This window comes from Balaenoptera acutorostrata, chromosome 5, assembly GCF_949987535.1.
Source record: "Balaenoptera acutorostrata chromosome 5, mBalAcu1.1, whole genome shotgun sequence".
NCBI lineage: Eukaryota > Metazoa > Chordata > Mammalia > Artiodactyla > Balaenopteridae > Balaenoptera > Balaenoptera acutorostrata.
The window spans coordinates 106,032,835-106,048,373 of record NC_080068.1 but is presented as its reverse complement, the minus strand read 5'-3'; the positions used below and the strand labels follow the sequence as shown (position 1 = coordinate 106,048,373).

Genomic DNA, 15,539 nt, shown 5'->3' with positions numbered 1-15,539 from the left:
ATCACTATCTTTTTATTTCTTTATTCTCTGCTTGTTTGTTGTGTTCTTTGAGGGCAGGTATCTTGTTTCTTTTGCGCACCGTTGCCTTCCCCATAGCAACTGTGTTCCTTAATAGACGTTTACGCTCAATAGATGTTTGTGGAATGGACGAATGAACAGGAAATGATGACAGACAGTTAAGTCTTTTAAGTGTGAGGTGGAAATTCACTCTGTGGCTGGTGGATGGAGGGCGAGCCGGGCCCGGGGGCCAGCATGGGGCAGAGCACGGGGGTGGGTCTAGAGGGTGCTGTTTGGTGGGAACCCAGCTTGGACGGGGGAGATAGGACAGCAGAGGCATCGTCTGGAGGGTCCGCTGGGTGGATCCTAGAGTCTAGGTTGCTATGCTAGGGGGTTTGGAGTTTGCAGGTGGGAGATGCAGTGGCCAGCTGAAAGGCTTTAGCAGGAGAGAGCCACGATCACATTTGTGATGGGAAAGCAGTCCTGGATGCAGAGTGGAGCCTGTGTCTGTGGAGGGAGAGTGTGGAGGCGGACAGGGATGCTGGTTAGGACACGATCACTGGGAACCTGAGAAAAAAATTGGAAAAATGTTTGCGTAAAAGTATTTTGTGCCCTTCAGCATCATTAACAACCATCTTCTGTGACTCTATCCTGAATTTGCATAGGATCCATCATGAGACTTAGACTCTTTTCTGAACTGCACTCCACTGAAACACAAAGTGAGTCCCCTCTTGACCACCAATTAGTATGTTTTGATGAAGACTTTAGTCTAGTGGAATTTCTTTAATCTGGACTTTTAAGTCAAATTCTTAGGTTTGAAGGTCTCTGTACTGGAGTTTCTGGAGGAGGGGATGTTTTCGAAGCAGCTCAGGAGCAAATGGGCCACATAAGGCCAAACGGACTCTGCTAATTCTAACTAAAAATGCGGAGCTGCCACACTCTAATGAGTGCAGGTAGGAAAACACAGTTCAAATCTATCAGGACGTGTTCTGTTTGGTAGGTTCAGCACACTCAGAGGATGTGACTAAGCTTGATCAGGACTTTACATTTCAATAAAGCCAGAGGTCAGAGGTCTCAGGAGTCAGTTCTCATGGGCACAATATAACATCCTTCCTTATTTGGATGAGCACTAGAGGGGCTGTCGAAACAGACAAGTGAGGGCGACTGGATAAGGAAGGGTCTTTAGTACGGATGCTGAGTTATAAGGCAGCCTGGAATAGAGTCAAGGACCCTGGGGACAGAGCCTGGCACCTGCAATTCCAGGCAGTCACACCCTCAGCCTGGGTCTCGGCAGAGTGGAATTGTATATTCATTCAGTGAACACAGATGACTGAGTTCCTGCTCTGAGCTGAGGCTGTGCCGGGCACTGGGGATACAGCTCTGATGGAGTCATGGTCCCTGGGCTAGATGGCATCTCAGATCCTGTGGGTTCATGGTGCTGTCTGGCTCAAGATCCCAGAATGCTGAAGCAGATGTGGTTGGTGGACCCCCCTTATTCCAGGTGCCCCCTCCCACCTCAGTGCAGCTGGCCCCTCACCCACCTTCCGGCTACATCCCAGGCACAAGGCCTTGTCTGGCTTTCCATCTGCCAGAAGGCTGGGGAGCTGACACGTTTCTCCCCAGACTGACTGCAGGGAAATGCTATAAATACTTCCCAGGGAATGACTATGAGATGTGTATTTCCTACAACTTTTCAGACTTTCCCAGCAGGATGCTGCTCTGGTTGCCCATGGCAGTAACTTACTCCACAATGTACCTCCCTTCTGCTGCCTTCCTTTCCCCACCTCAGGTGCCCATTTTCAGGCGTTTCCTGGGATCATCTCCTAAATAAACGGGTTCCTTGAGTCCTTGTCTTAGTCTCTTTCTGGGGAAACCCATCCTGGTTTTTCAAAGTCATGTGTTGTCCAAGACTGAAGCCAACACCAATTTGCCCTTTTCTGAACAAAAATTGATTTATAATCTAGACTCCTGGGGCATCTGGGGTGACCAGCTTGTCCCAGCTTTACAAACAGAGCATCCTGTATCTCAGAAACCCCTGGAGTGGTTTGGTCACCCCAGTGGTATCTCAACCTATTTCCTGATTGCATAGCAGCATTTATTGTGTTTATGAGATGCGAGGAAAGAGAAAATTCAAGTTGTAAATATTTTTGGACAGGCTGAATTGATCTACATAAGGAAGAACTGAGAAGAAGGAGAAGAGACAATGGAAACGGTTTCAAATGTGAGCCTAGAGGGGGCAGGAGCTGGGCTTTGTGGCAACTCATTACATGAGCGATGCTGAGATCAAGAAAGATGGAGAATGAAGTTTTCAACAAATCCCGCCGTCTGCTGAGAATGGTGCCCTAGTGCCTGGCTGTGGTAGAATTTAAATTGCTGCTTGTTTTTGGCTCTCAGACTGATGTTTCTGTAAATGTGACTCTGCTGAGTCCGGCATATGGCGGGTGGGCCTTTTTGGGTTCATCAGGAGTTTTCCTTTGCTTCTTCTTTGTTCATCCTCCCAGGAGTCCTTGAAGGTGGCCGTGTCATGCCCAACTGACTGATGGGTGAAGAGACTGTATGATGTGTTTTCAGAGACTCAGCGGTTGCTCTTGATAATGACGTCAGGATATCCGGGGCAAGCTGAGACTGGCCCAGGCAAACTACTGATGAGGGAACTGGGCCCAAGGTAAAAACTCTCAGCTGAGGTCCCACAGCTGGTAAGGCAGTGGCAGAGGTGAGATTCTAACCCAGGTCTACTGGACCTTCCATGGAATCCTCTCAGTCAAGGTGAACAGCTTAAATTATAATACCTACCCTGTGTTGCCCACCCACGGTGTGGCTGTCCGTGCAGAGTCATAGTAATTAATTCTAATTGCCTAAGACTCTTACTAGGTCAGCAGTATTATCCCCAACTTACAGATGAGGAAACTGAGGCACGAAAAGGGGAGGTGACTTGCCCAAGGTCATTTACCTAATACGTGGCAGAGGTAGGATTTGACACGTGGTCTTCCTGACACACCAGCTATGAGGCTGAGTCGGGGAGCACAGAGAAGGGAGCCCACGTTCAGATGATTAAAACAGGAGACCCGGGGATGCTTGTAAGGTCCAAGAGCAAGGACCACGTCCCTGCGTGAGGCCAAGTTGAAGTGCTCCATGTGTGTGTGACCTAGGCAGGCCTTGGGGTTTTTCCTGATTTTCCTTGGGAGTTTCCCTCAGTGGAGAGGTGAGATTGTTCTCTTTATCTAGGTGTCTTCCTCAAATCCTCGCAGCCCACAGCTCCTACGGCTGCAGCAGATGTTAAGGCTGAGAAAAAAGCTACCCCTGGAAGTCAGGGAGCACTGCCTTTGCAGGTAGTCGCCCCAGCTGCGTTTTCATCCTGGGTTGGCTGTGACATGCCAGCCTCGGCACAGCTGAACCATTTCCAGATCAAAAGCCTAAACCCAGTGGGGGTCTGCTCAGCCCTGGCTCCTGGGGGAGCAGAAACCTTCCTGCTGAGCGGGACCACAGCTGATCAGTTGGCCTGAATCCACCGGACACACATTAAGTAATTAATAATGATTTGCTGAATGAAGGATTGAAATATAGCCACATCTCTTGCATTTTGAGGCTAGATCAAATTCCTGCTCTGCTTCCAACTTCCAATAGCTTCCCACTGCATTAAAAATAAAATCCTAACTCCTTACCAAAGAGTTATGAGCTGCTCCATCACCTGGTCCCTGCTATTCCTCCAATTTCACCTCTAACTTCACCTCTTTCCCTTCCTAACAACACTCTAACCTTCCCTGAACCTTTCAAGCAAGTTTCTGCCACAGGACCTTTGCACGTCCTTTCCCTAGATCCTCACAGGGCTGCTTCCTTCTAAGCATCCAAGTCTTGCCTTCAATGCTCACAGAGGCCCTTCCTGTCTGCCCTCACTAAAGCAGTCCTTCTCTTACTCTATTCCTTCTTAGTTCATGTCACTCATTATAAAGTATTCATTAGTTTACTGGTCAGGGTTCTATAAATATGCATTTGTTGGGGGGGGCAGCTTGGGGTCTGAACACTCCCCCACCCCTCCCTCCTCTCCAAGACGTAAGGTCCAAGAGCAAGGACCACGTCCCTGTGTCATTCACCGGTGTGTCTTGAGTGCTGGGTCAACATAAGGAGTGCTTGATAAATACTTTTAAATTAACAAATGCACTTTCCTATCAACCTTACTCATCCTGCTCCTCCCTATTGTACTTGACAGTCAAGCCCACGGAATTTGCACTTCCCAGGTTATTTTTTCAGTTTTTTAGGTTATACTTATTTACAACCTAATTTATAATTATTTATAATTATTTTATAATTTATAATTATGTGTAATTATTTTAGGCTACAATTATTTGATTGTCTATCTTAATTAGATGATGAACTCCACAGAGACGGAAAATGTCTGTTTCTGCATCCTCAGTACGGAACACAGTACCTGGCACATAGTACGTGTTCAAAATATTTTGTTGAATGAATTAATTGGGAACATAACTGAGAACAGATAAAAGAGCAAAAAATGTACTGTAAGCCACCAACATAGGTTTCAGAAAATCCATGTGCTAAAGCGCATGCATGAGTTTCCTTATAAAGAAAGCCCCTGCCGGCCCTTTTAAGACCTAATTCTCACGAGCTTGATTTTCTATTTTCACCCATATTTTACTCAAAGAAAGCAGCTGGATGCACACAGGGCCACACCTCAGGGGTGAGGCAGTACACGGACATGCATCAGCTCTTCCCGACTGGGTCTGAGAAATGGGACTACATGTGGGTGAGATTTACCGTTAGAGGTGCCACTGTCTTAGAAAAATAACCCCCTGACCTGGGCAGTTTGATGTCCTCTCAGAAGCAGTTCTCTTCCCGAAGGCTTGTTGGATTTAGTGAAGACTCTCAGGTCTCCAAAGCTTGGCCTCCAGAATTGCAGAGCGCCGCAGGGGACCGGCTTCTGCTGAAAAGATGCCACCCATCAGGGGCAGTTTTCTTAAGCACAGGAAGCTGACCTGTGGCTTAGGAAACCTTGTAACAGCACCCATTTCTTGAGGGCTTTCTGTGAGTTGGAATTTTATTAGGCACTTGGCAGAGATTTCTTTTACACTCAGACCATAGCTTTCTTGTATGCATTACCCTCATATTACATATACATATCCTCATATTACAGACAGGACCGAATCGGAGAGCTGAGCTAACCTGACCAAGGTCACATAGCTGGTAAGTGGGGTCCCGGCCTTCAGGCCCAAGGCTGGAAGAGGATGAAGCCCATAGTTTTCCGACTACATGAAGCTGCCCGTGGGAAACATAATATAGAGGAAATGCCATTTCATATTCCCGTTTTTTTCTTCCCCTCATGCAAACTTGGAGCCTAAAGGATGCTGTGATAGGGGGAATGATGTCCCCCCAAAGAAGTCCACATCCTAATCCCCAGAACCTGTGAAAATGTTACCTTAAATGGCCAAGGGACTTTGCAGATGGAATTAAGAATCTTGAGATGGGGAAATTATCTTGCCTGGTCAAGGTGGGCTCAATGTCCTTAAAATAAGAGTCCTTAAAAGAGGGAGGCAAGAGGGTCAAAGTCAGAAAAAGAGATGTTATGACAGAAGCAGAGGTTTGAAGGTGGAGGAAGAGACCGTGAGGAAAGGGATGCAGGCGGCCTTGAGAGGCTGGAAAAGGCAAGAAATAAATTCTCCCCCAAGAGCTTCCAGAAGGAAAGGTGCTCTGCAGACTCATTTTAGACTTTGGGGCTCAGACTTGTAAGATAATAAACTAGTGTTGTTTTCATTCACTGAGATTGTGATAATTTATTACAACAGCAATAGGAAACTAATGCAGACTCTAAAAGGTACTCTATTCATGCAGACACTGGTGCCTTAGAAAGATCTCGGCTTAAAGCAAAGAGATGGTTTGAAGACCCACTGCTCCTTCCTCTTCTGAGTATGTGGGCATCAGCATTTGAGTCATCCCTTGCTGTTTCAGGGTTCCTTCCCCTAATACTGAGTCAAACACCTCCAGGTGTAATATCTTAACATAAGAAAACAATTGCCAGAAGATTTTAAGCTTTTTTCCTATTTCAGTGCAAACACTTGGAGATGCAACCATGGCATGTGGGACCCTAAAGATCTTCTTGATTGAAATCAATTTAGTGAGGAGGGAACTAGTGTTTATTGAGCATTGACTATGTGCCAGGCCCGGTTCAGACACGGTAGGTGGTACGTCTCATTGAAATCTCCTAGCCCACCGTCTCGTGTGCATTTCAGAGGCAGGGAGCATAGTGTGACGAAGAGTGTGGATTAGGAAGCTGAACTGCCTTGATTTGAAACCTGGCTTGCCTATTACTGGCTGTGTAGCCCTGGGTGAGCCCCTTGTCTCTCTCTGTGCCTCAGTTTCTTCATCTGTAAAATGGATAATAATCACATAGGCTTTTGGTGAGAATCAGAGGTGGGTAAATGGGGAAGAGAACGGGCGGGGTGTGGGAGGGAGGTTGAGACTGAGAGAGAGAAAGAGAGAGGGAGAGAGAGAGAGAGGCTTGCCCCAAATCACACAGCAAGTAAGAGATGGAGCCAAGTGGATTTGAATCTTGAGCCAGCGCTTATTCCAAAACACCCAGTTATGACAGTGGTTCCCAACCAGGGGCGATTCTGCCCAGGGGACATTTTTGCGCCACTTTCGGTTATCACAACTGAAAAGAGATGCTACTGGCCGTTGTAAGTAGAGGGCAGGGACCCTGCTCAACATCGTACAGTGCACAGGATCACCCCCAGAACACAGGATCATCTGGCCCCAAATACCAGCAGTGCTGAGATTGAGAAACCTGCCTAGAATTTTCTCCAGCAAGCCACATAATGGCGTTAAGTTACCATGTGTTCATCACCTGGGGCGGGGGCGGGGGGCTTGTGAAGAAACCAAATTTCTATCAGACCATTTATCATCTTTCTAGAACTCAATTTATAATTTGTGTTGTTACAGAATGTATTGAAATCTGCCTTCATAAAGGGAGGGAGGCAAGGAAGGAACTTACAGCTCACCAAGCACCTTCTGTGTGCCCGGCACTGTGCGCATTACTAAGCTATACTTCTTGCAGAGCAAGGTGAAGGCTACTTGTTTTATTTTGCAAATGAGGAAACGCAGCTTAGGGAAGCTAAGTGACTTTCCAAGGATGTCACAGTAGTCGAAGGGGTGATCTGACCTCAAGCCCCGTGCCTCTCCCTTTGTGCCATGTGCCCAGGGTGAGTTTCCTACGCTTTTCTGGACAGAAGAGAGAAGAATGTGTGGGAGCTGGTTCCACGCTTGATGGGTTTTGAAGATCTGCCACCCCTGGATTGATGAGGCAGCCCAAGGTCCCTGCAGTAGTGCTGGTTTGCAGAGATCTGGTCCCAGGGCCCATGATTTGCCATCTTAGCAAACAGAGCATTTCAAAGCTTATGGCTCCCGGATGAAAGGCACGGCCAGTGCCTCACCTGGGACCCCTCTGCCTCCAGCCAGGGATTCAGGAGGGGGTGAGGGGGAATTGTGGTAAAAGGACACAGCCCTAGACCTTGTTCTGACACTAACGGTGGTGCGTAGGGCCAATTACTGCCTCTCTGAGCCCCAGTTTTTTTATCTGGAAGATGGGGACACTGACCCAATAGGGTGATGAGTGTGAAAGTGGCTGGTAACCTCTAAAACCTTAATTATTATTATTGGTGCTGTGTTACTACAACAACTACTACTGTTGCTACTCTTATTAGTGAAAGACTCACCTCAGAGTGGCTCTCTGAGGATACCTGGGACACCTCCTCCAATCTGTTATCCACACGGCAGCCAAAGTGAGCATTGGAAGTAGAAATCAGATTGTCAGCCCTCTGAGTAGATCCTACAATAGTTCCCCACTGACTGCGCTTGGAATCCAACAGCTAAACTAATCCCCACTGTGGGCCGGGCTCCTTCCTACTCCTGACTTCATGTCTCGTCACCTCTACCCTGTTTGTTCACGCTGGGCACACACGCCTCCTTGCTCTTTCTAGAACTGCACTGTCTGACATGGTAGCCCCTAGCCTCAGGCAGTTATGGAGCCCTTGAAACGCAGCCAAGTCTGAACTGAGATGTGCTGTAAGTGTAAAATACACACTGACCATTTCAAAGACTTACTATGAAAAGAAAGAAATTTAAAATACCCCATCAACACCTTTTATACAGTGATTACATGCTGAAATGATAATGCTTTGAATATATGGAGCAGAACACGATATGTTAATAAGAGTAACTTTACTTGTTCCCTTTTTACTCTTTCAGCGTGGCTACTAGAAAATTTAAAATTACATAGGTGGCTTGAATTGTATGTCTTTGGGCAGCACTGTTCTAGAACATGCCAGGCAGGCTGTTGCCTCAGTTATTGCCTCTGCCTGGGAGAGTTTCCCTTTAGGTGTCTGCAAGGCTCAATTACTAACTTTGAGGAGATCTTTGTTCATACTTGACCTGCTCAGAGAGGCCCTTCCTGACGACCTTAGTTAAACTGCACCCCCTTACTGTCTGTCACCCTTTATTCCCTTATATTGCTCCCCCCTCCCCATGGGACTTATGATGACCTGGCTTCACTTCATATACTGCCTCCCTAGAAGCATAAGCTCCATGGGAGCTCTTCCAGATGCTTATTTATCCCAACATCTGGGACACAGTTGGGCACAGAGGAGGCCCTCATTTATAGATAGCTGAAACAGAGAACTATTTTGTCCCTTCCCTGTCCTCAGCCGTGGAGGGAGCTGGGGTGGCCTTCGTGCTCCCTGGCTCAGGTCACTGACAGCCTGAGAACTGGGGAAGGAAGCCGGGAGCAGAGACCCGGGGTGTCAAGCAAAATGGCACATACAGGAATACGGTGATGAAGAATCTGATCACCGCTGCTTCTCCTAAAGCAGGTGCTGGGAGAAGGGAGGGGCGGCCAGCACGAAGTGAACGCCCTCCAAGCGCTGTTACACACCCAACGAATGTGTTCTATGTGCCGGCACATGGGCCCCATCTACACTTGCTTCATGTACGTTGTGCCTTTAATCCTCACAACACCCAGGACCCATTTTACGTGCTGGCAAACTGATGCAAGAGAGGGTAAGAAGAGGCCAAGGCCACACTGGTGGTCGTGGGCGGATTCAAACCAAGCTGGGTGGGACTCAGAGCCCAGGGTCCTTCCCCTCATCATGGTGCCTCTTTGGGAAACATCATCTTTTACTCCTTAAGAGTCAATTTTGGGTCCCTAAAATCTCCTCTGAATGCTCCTAATAGGGGGAGATGAACAGAAATCCTTCAAGTACTTTTATCAAGTACTTTTATCAGCGTGAATCTTGCCTTCTCTCAGATTACCAGAAAAACAGCAGACAGTGTGTGAATGTGATGGGCCGCCTTTCCATTTTAGCTGTTATTTTCGATACTTCAGAGAAGCGATCATTGTCATGTAATTGTATTTCATTTGGAAATATACAAATTAAAACAAGGTTAATGCCAATCCTCTTGACCCCCATGAGAGTTTGGTCATTAAAACTGTGAAAGAGGAAATGAAGGTGAATGTGGTATTTCCTTCATGACCTGTTTCCACCGCCCGTCCCAGCCTGCAGTCTCCGCATCCACCTGGGTTTCTGATGTGAGCAGAGGCAAAGGAAGGAGAAGCCCTCTCTTTCTTTATCAATTAACTCTTGAGTTTCTTATTAAAGGAGATAATGCAGGTAATGTAGTTAGCACTGTGCCTGGCCTATAATAGGTGCTCAGTAAATGGTATTGGTGATGATGATGATGATGTTGATGTTGATGATGGTGGTGGTAGTGGTGATGATGATGGTGGTGGTGGTCATGGTGATGATGATGGTGATGGTGGTGGTGGTCATGGTGATGATGATGGTGTTGGGAAAGGTGGTCCCTTGCATGGAACCTTTCAACCTCCACTAGGCTGCAGAAGAGTGAGCCTTGGGCTTGGAACGCTTCCTTACCAAGAGACAAAGAGTCCACACAGCTTGTGCATGATTGTAAAAACCTCCCAACTAGTTTCCCAGCTCCTACCTTGACCTCCTACAGGCTGTTTTAACACAGCAGTCAAATGATCCTTTTAAAATGGAGCTCAGACACTGTTTCTCTTCAACCCCCAATCCCCAGAGGGTTGTCATCTCCCCCAAAGAAAAAGCCCGAGGCCCTTAGAATGGCCTATGGAGCTGTCCACGATCTGCTGTTTCCTGGCCCTCCATCCTCAACCCTTCAATCCCAGCTCCTGCTGTTTTTCATTCACTTATTCCCCTGGCCTCGTTGGCCTCCTCACTGTTCCTCAAACAGATCAAACATGCTCCTACCCCAGGGCCTTTGCACTGGCTGTTATGTCTGCTCAGTGGGCTCTTCCTCCAGCTCTCTGGATGTCTCATTCCCTCATGGTTTCACACTTTTGCTCAGTTATCACCTTGCCACCAGGGCCTTCCCTAACAACACTGTATCAAGTGGCAATACCTTCCCATAGATGTTTCCTGGCCACCTCTCCTGCTCGAATTTTCTCCATAGTGCTTATTCCAGTCCAATATACTTTATAAGTGAATTTTCATGTTGTTTTATATTGTTTCCCAGTACAACATACAACGTCTCACTATAATAAACATTCCATGGTGACAGGTGTTTTGTCTCTTCATTATTGTATCCCCAGCACCTAAAGGAGCGCCTGGAACATGGCTGCCATCAGTAATTATCCACTGAATAAATGGATGGATTTAATCCTTACAGCGGCCCAGTGAGGTGGATACTATTGTTATCTCTAGTTTTCAGATGAGGCCCAGAGAGGTTAAGCAACTTGCCCCAGGCCACACCATTAGTAAGAGGAAGAATTAGTACCTGAACCATGGATGTTTCTTGTTCTAGGACCTTCATTTTAAATTACTGTTATGGGCTGAATTGTGTCCCCTCCAAAATTCATGTATTGAAATCCTAACCTCCAATACCTCAGAATGTGACTACATTTGGAAATGGGGCCTTTAAGATTAAATGGGGTCATGTGGGTGAGTCCTAACCCAATCTTATAAGAAGAGATTAAGGCACAGACACACGCAGAAGGAAGGCCACGTGAGGTCACAGTGAGAAGAGGGCCATCCACAAGCCAATGAGAGAGGCTGCAGAAGAAACCAACTCTGCTGACATCTTGATCTTGGACTTCCTACTTCTAGAATTGTGAGACAACACATTTCTGTTGTTTAAGCTGCCTGGTTTGTAGGACTTTGTTATGGCGGCCCAAGCAAACTAATACACTCATTATAGAAGTTGAGTATACAAGGCAGAGTCTGATCTGGGCCTGCCTACCTCTTAGCCCCTCTGCCAATACTCACTGCTCCCCCATGATGCCACCAGCCACCTGGACTACTTGCCATTTTCCAAATATATCCCACTTTCTTATGCATTTTAGTCTTAGGAAATGCTATTACTACCTGGAATGTCCCTAACCAGCACCCCCTGCCCTCACAAAGACGTCTACGTTCTAATCCCCAGAACCTGTGAGTGTTACCTATAGGACAGAAGGGATGTTGCAGGTGTGATTAAGTTAGGATCTTGAGATGGGGAGATTATTCTGGATTACCCTACGCAATCCAGATGGGCCCAATGGAATCACAGGGTCCTTATAAAAGAGAGGCAGGAGGTCAGAGAGGAGAGAAGGTGCTACCCTGTTGGCTTTGAAGATTGAGGAAGGGGCCACAAGCCAAGGCACGTGGGCGGCCTCTAGGTGGGAAAAGACCAGAAAACATATGCCCCCAGAGCAGAAGGAACCAGCCCTGCAGATACCTTGACTCTGTCCCAGTGAAAGTGGTTTCAGACTTCTGGACCCCAGAACCATGGAGAATAAATGTATGTTATTCTAAGCCACCAGGTTATTGGTGGTTGGTAACGGCAGCCACAGGACACTGACACAGCCCCTGCCCCCCCCACACCTTGCCCCCAAGAACTACTTCCTATTAACTCCTCAAGATCCAGACTCTGCATGTGTTCCTTTTTATGCCTCCCTGACCCTCTTTAACGGAGGTGACCGCTCCTTGCCTTGTAACCACATTGTGTCTACTTAACATTCACGTTACATGGGTAACAGGAAGTTAACACAGAAGCTTCATTTGGACTCAGAACCAAGACACAACAGAGGTGGAAATTCCCTAGGCAGCTAGCTGCCAGGTCACTGCCTGTGCAAGGAAGGCCAGCAAGCGTTGGTTCACAGCTGTTGAGCCCCTTCACCCACTGTGAGGTTAGAAATGGGTGAGACAGGAGAGAAGGAGGGTGAAGCTGAGTGGCGGTGGTGGTGGTGGGGCGCTGTTGCAGATCAGCGAACCGAGGAGCGGGGAGAGGCCCTCCACGTACATACCCCATCTCCTAACCCCCGGAGTGTGTGAATGCTACTTTATGCGGCAAAAAGGATGATTAAGTTAAGGGTCTTGAGACGAGGCGCTTATCCTGGATTATCGCCGTGGGTTCTACATGCAATCACACGCATCCTTTATAAGAGAAAGGTGGAAGGATTTGGGGGCAGACACAGAGAGGGAGGCAACATGAAGATGGGGCAGAGATTGGAGTGATGCGGCTACAAGCCAAGGAATGCCGGCAGCCACCAGGAGCTAGGCGAGAGGCGTGGACGGATTCTCCCCTGAGCCTCTAGAGGAGCTCAGCTCTCCTGACACCTTGGTTCTGGACATCTGGCCTCCAGACTGTGAGAGACTAGCTTTCTGCTGTTAAAGCCATCAGTTTGTGGCACTTTGGTCCAGCAGCCATGGGACACTAATAACCCGACAGAGAATCATGCTCTCCCCATCTTAGTGGCTGCAAGGAACAACTAAGTGACAGCTTCCCCTGCCCGGTCCCAGGATTGCTCCATCCCAGCCAGGAGGAAGATGGCTGCTGGGGGAACCACAGGGAAGCCTAGAAGCCCGGCGGGTGTCACTGACTCCAAGGCTGCAGAACCAGAGCTTTCAAAACTTTCCACACTTTGGCTGCAAATCCAGGCTTCTGCCCTGAAACCTTGGAGGGCTCAAATTCACTCTCAGAACAGCGTTTGCTTGGGATTGCTTCCGAGGAACCATCCTTTCCAGGGAGGACTTGGCAGACAGTCGTACAGAGCACTGTCATAATTCCAAATTAACATTGCAGGAGATAAGCTCACTAATTAACTCTGCCTTAGGCTGTGGGAAAGAGATAAAGAGGAAAGCTAAGTGTTTGGAAAAACAGGAGAGAGTATGGCAGGAAAGGTGACGCCAGAGTCAGGGAGACGTGGGTTCAAATCCTGCACTGCCTATGCCCGCGTGATGTGGACAAGGCGGGCTCCAGGAGCCCAGGTATGTCTGTCAGGAATAGGGTGTTTCCTTGGCAGGATGCCCTGAGGATCAGGGTGAATATGGTACCTAGCTCTGAACAGGTGCTCCCCTTAAGGAAGATGACATTAATTTTAAAAGTTCCCCTTGGTCTTCTTGAATAATCGGAATGCCCACTGTAAGCCTGGCGAGCAGCTTGCCAGCCATCTGTCTGGTATTAATGATGATGGGAATGAGGATGGTTAGATGATGGAAATCTGTCATTTCCAAAGCCCATTGGCCCCGCATCAACAGCTCTCTGGGGATAAGGAAATATTTTCCTGCCAACCTCTTGGCTAGTTTCCTAGGGCTGTTCTAACAAATCACTGCAAACTTGGTGACTAAAAACAACAGACATTTATTTCTCCTCTTCTGGAGGCTAGAGGTCTGAAATCGAGGTGTTGGCAGGGCTGGTTTTCTCTGGAGGCTGTGAGGGAGGAAGCGTCCATGCCTCTCTCTTAACTTCTGGTGTTGCTGACACTCCTGGTGCTCCTTGGCCTGTAGTCACATCACCCCAATCTCTGCTTCCATCTTCCCATCGCCCTCTGTGTGTCTCTCTGTGTTCTCTCCTCATCTTATAAGGCCACTAGTCATTGGATTTAAGGCCCACCCTGAGTCCAGGATGATTTTATCTTGAGACCCTTAACTAATTACATCTGCAAAGACCTTATTTCTAAACAAGGACACATTCTGAGGTTCCGAATGGACATGAATCTTCGGGGGGGTCAATATTCACCAAACTACAGTAGAAAAGAGCACAAACATTGCCACCCACTGACGTCAGGAGCATCTGCACGTATGACCTATAAGAGTCATAACCTCTTGGAGGCTCAGCCTCCTCATGGTCAAAATGGGAATAAGATGCTCTGCCCCATAGGGCTGGTGTGAGAGTTGGGAGAGATCACTTGAGTGAAATACTCAGCACAGAAGCTAAAATGCTGGCTAAATACTCGATTGTTCACACTGTCATCATGGTCATATGACTTTTCCCATTGCCCTGGGGGTCTGTGCAGGAGAAGTGAGGGGCCAGTGGTCAGTCTGGCCAGCCACCTGGGTGTGGGTCTTTGGGCAGCCCTGGAGTTGGTCACTAAGCCTGAAAGCTTCCACAAGCAGGGAATGGTTTGGGCTGGACTGGCTGCTCAGGAATCTTCTAGAAAATGTGTTAAAATGCCAGTCTTGTTGCCTACCCAGCGGCCTGGACAGGGGATGGGGAGGAACATTTGACCATAGCAGGGGGTTCTGAAACACAGCCACCCAGCTGGAGAGCCCCTAATCTGGCTCAGCCCCACATTTCACTGATGTGGAAACTGAGACCCAGAGGAACAAGGACTTGCCGAAATCGATGCAGATTTTGACAAAGTTGTAGTGAGATCCCAGGAGCATCCACTGAGCATCTTTCTTGAGTCCCACAACTTCGCTGGGGGTTCCCTGGGGCTCTGGGGCGGTGGAGTACGGTATCTCCTTGTTCTGGCCAGAAATTAGGCTCGGAGAAGTGACTGATGAAGGGCACGTGGTCGGCTCAAGGTCAAGTCACCAAAAGACAAAGACGTAAAATCCATTCGTGAAGAAGAATACGTGAACAAGAGAAACCTCATCTACCGATGTGCGGGTATCCCTTGCTCTCTGCACCTTTGCTATCCAAACTCTTGTTTTCCAAACACAGGAATCAAATAAATTAAGATAAATGTGTTGACACATCTCTTGCTATCCAAACCCAGTTACTTGTTGTGTGTATGAGTCTTTGGAATAAAATGGATTTGAAGAGGGAGGAAGATTACTGTGGATACAAACATATTTTATGCTGCTCAACTGTGCCTTCTCTTGCCCAGTAGCGTTCAGCTACAACAACAGGGAATTAAATTTAAAAAAAGGGAAAAATTTTCCAAATTCACTTATGCAGCCAAATGAAGAACAACACAGAAATCGATGAAAGGTGTTAAAATTGTTGTGTTCCATACAAAATTCCCTACATTCTTGAGAGATAGTTTAAAAAATATGATAACATCATTAAAAAAAGATAAATTCAGCAAATTGTTTTTCTCTATGATATGGCTTTCAGCAATTTAACCATTCAGTGAGTTGACTTGCGATGAATTAACTTTCAGTAAATTGCTTCCTACATGGCCAGTAATAGGTGGAGGGGTGGACGCTCGTGTCATATGCTGAGACCTTAAAAATAATTAGGGTCTTTGACATTTCCCTGTAGCCTGCCATCACCACTGCAATTTGTCTTTTCAAATTATC

At 47.5% G+C, this 15,539-nt stretch overlaps 1 protein-coding gene across 2 annotated transcripts in view; it reads right to left on the bottom strand.

The window, feature by feature from the left end:
* SLC2A9 (solute carrier family 2 member 9) overlaps positions 1 to 15,539 on the bottom strand; it is a 192,396-nt gene that overhangs the window by 34,395 nt on the left and 142,462 nt on the right. The window lies entirely within an intron of this gene.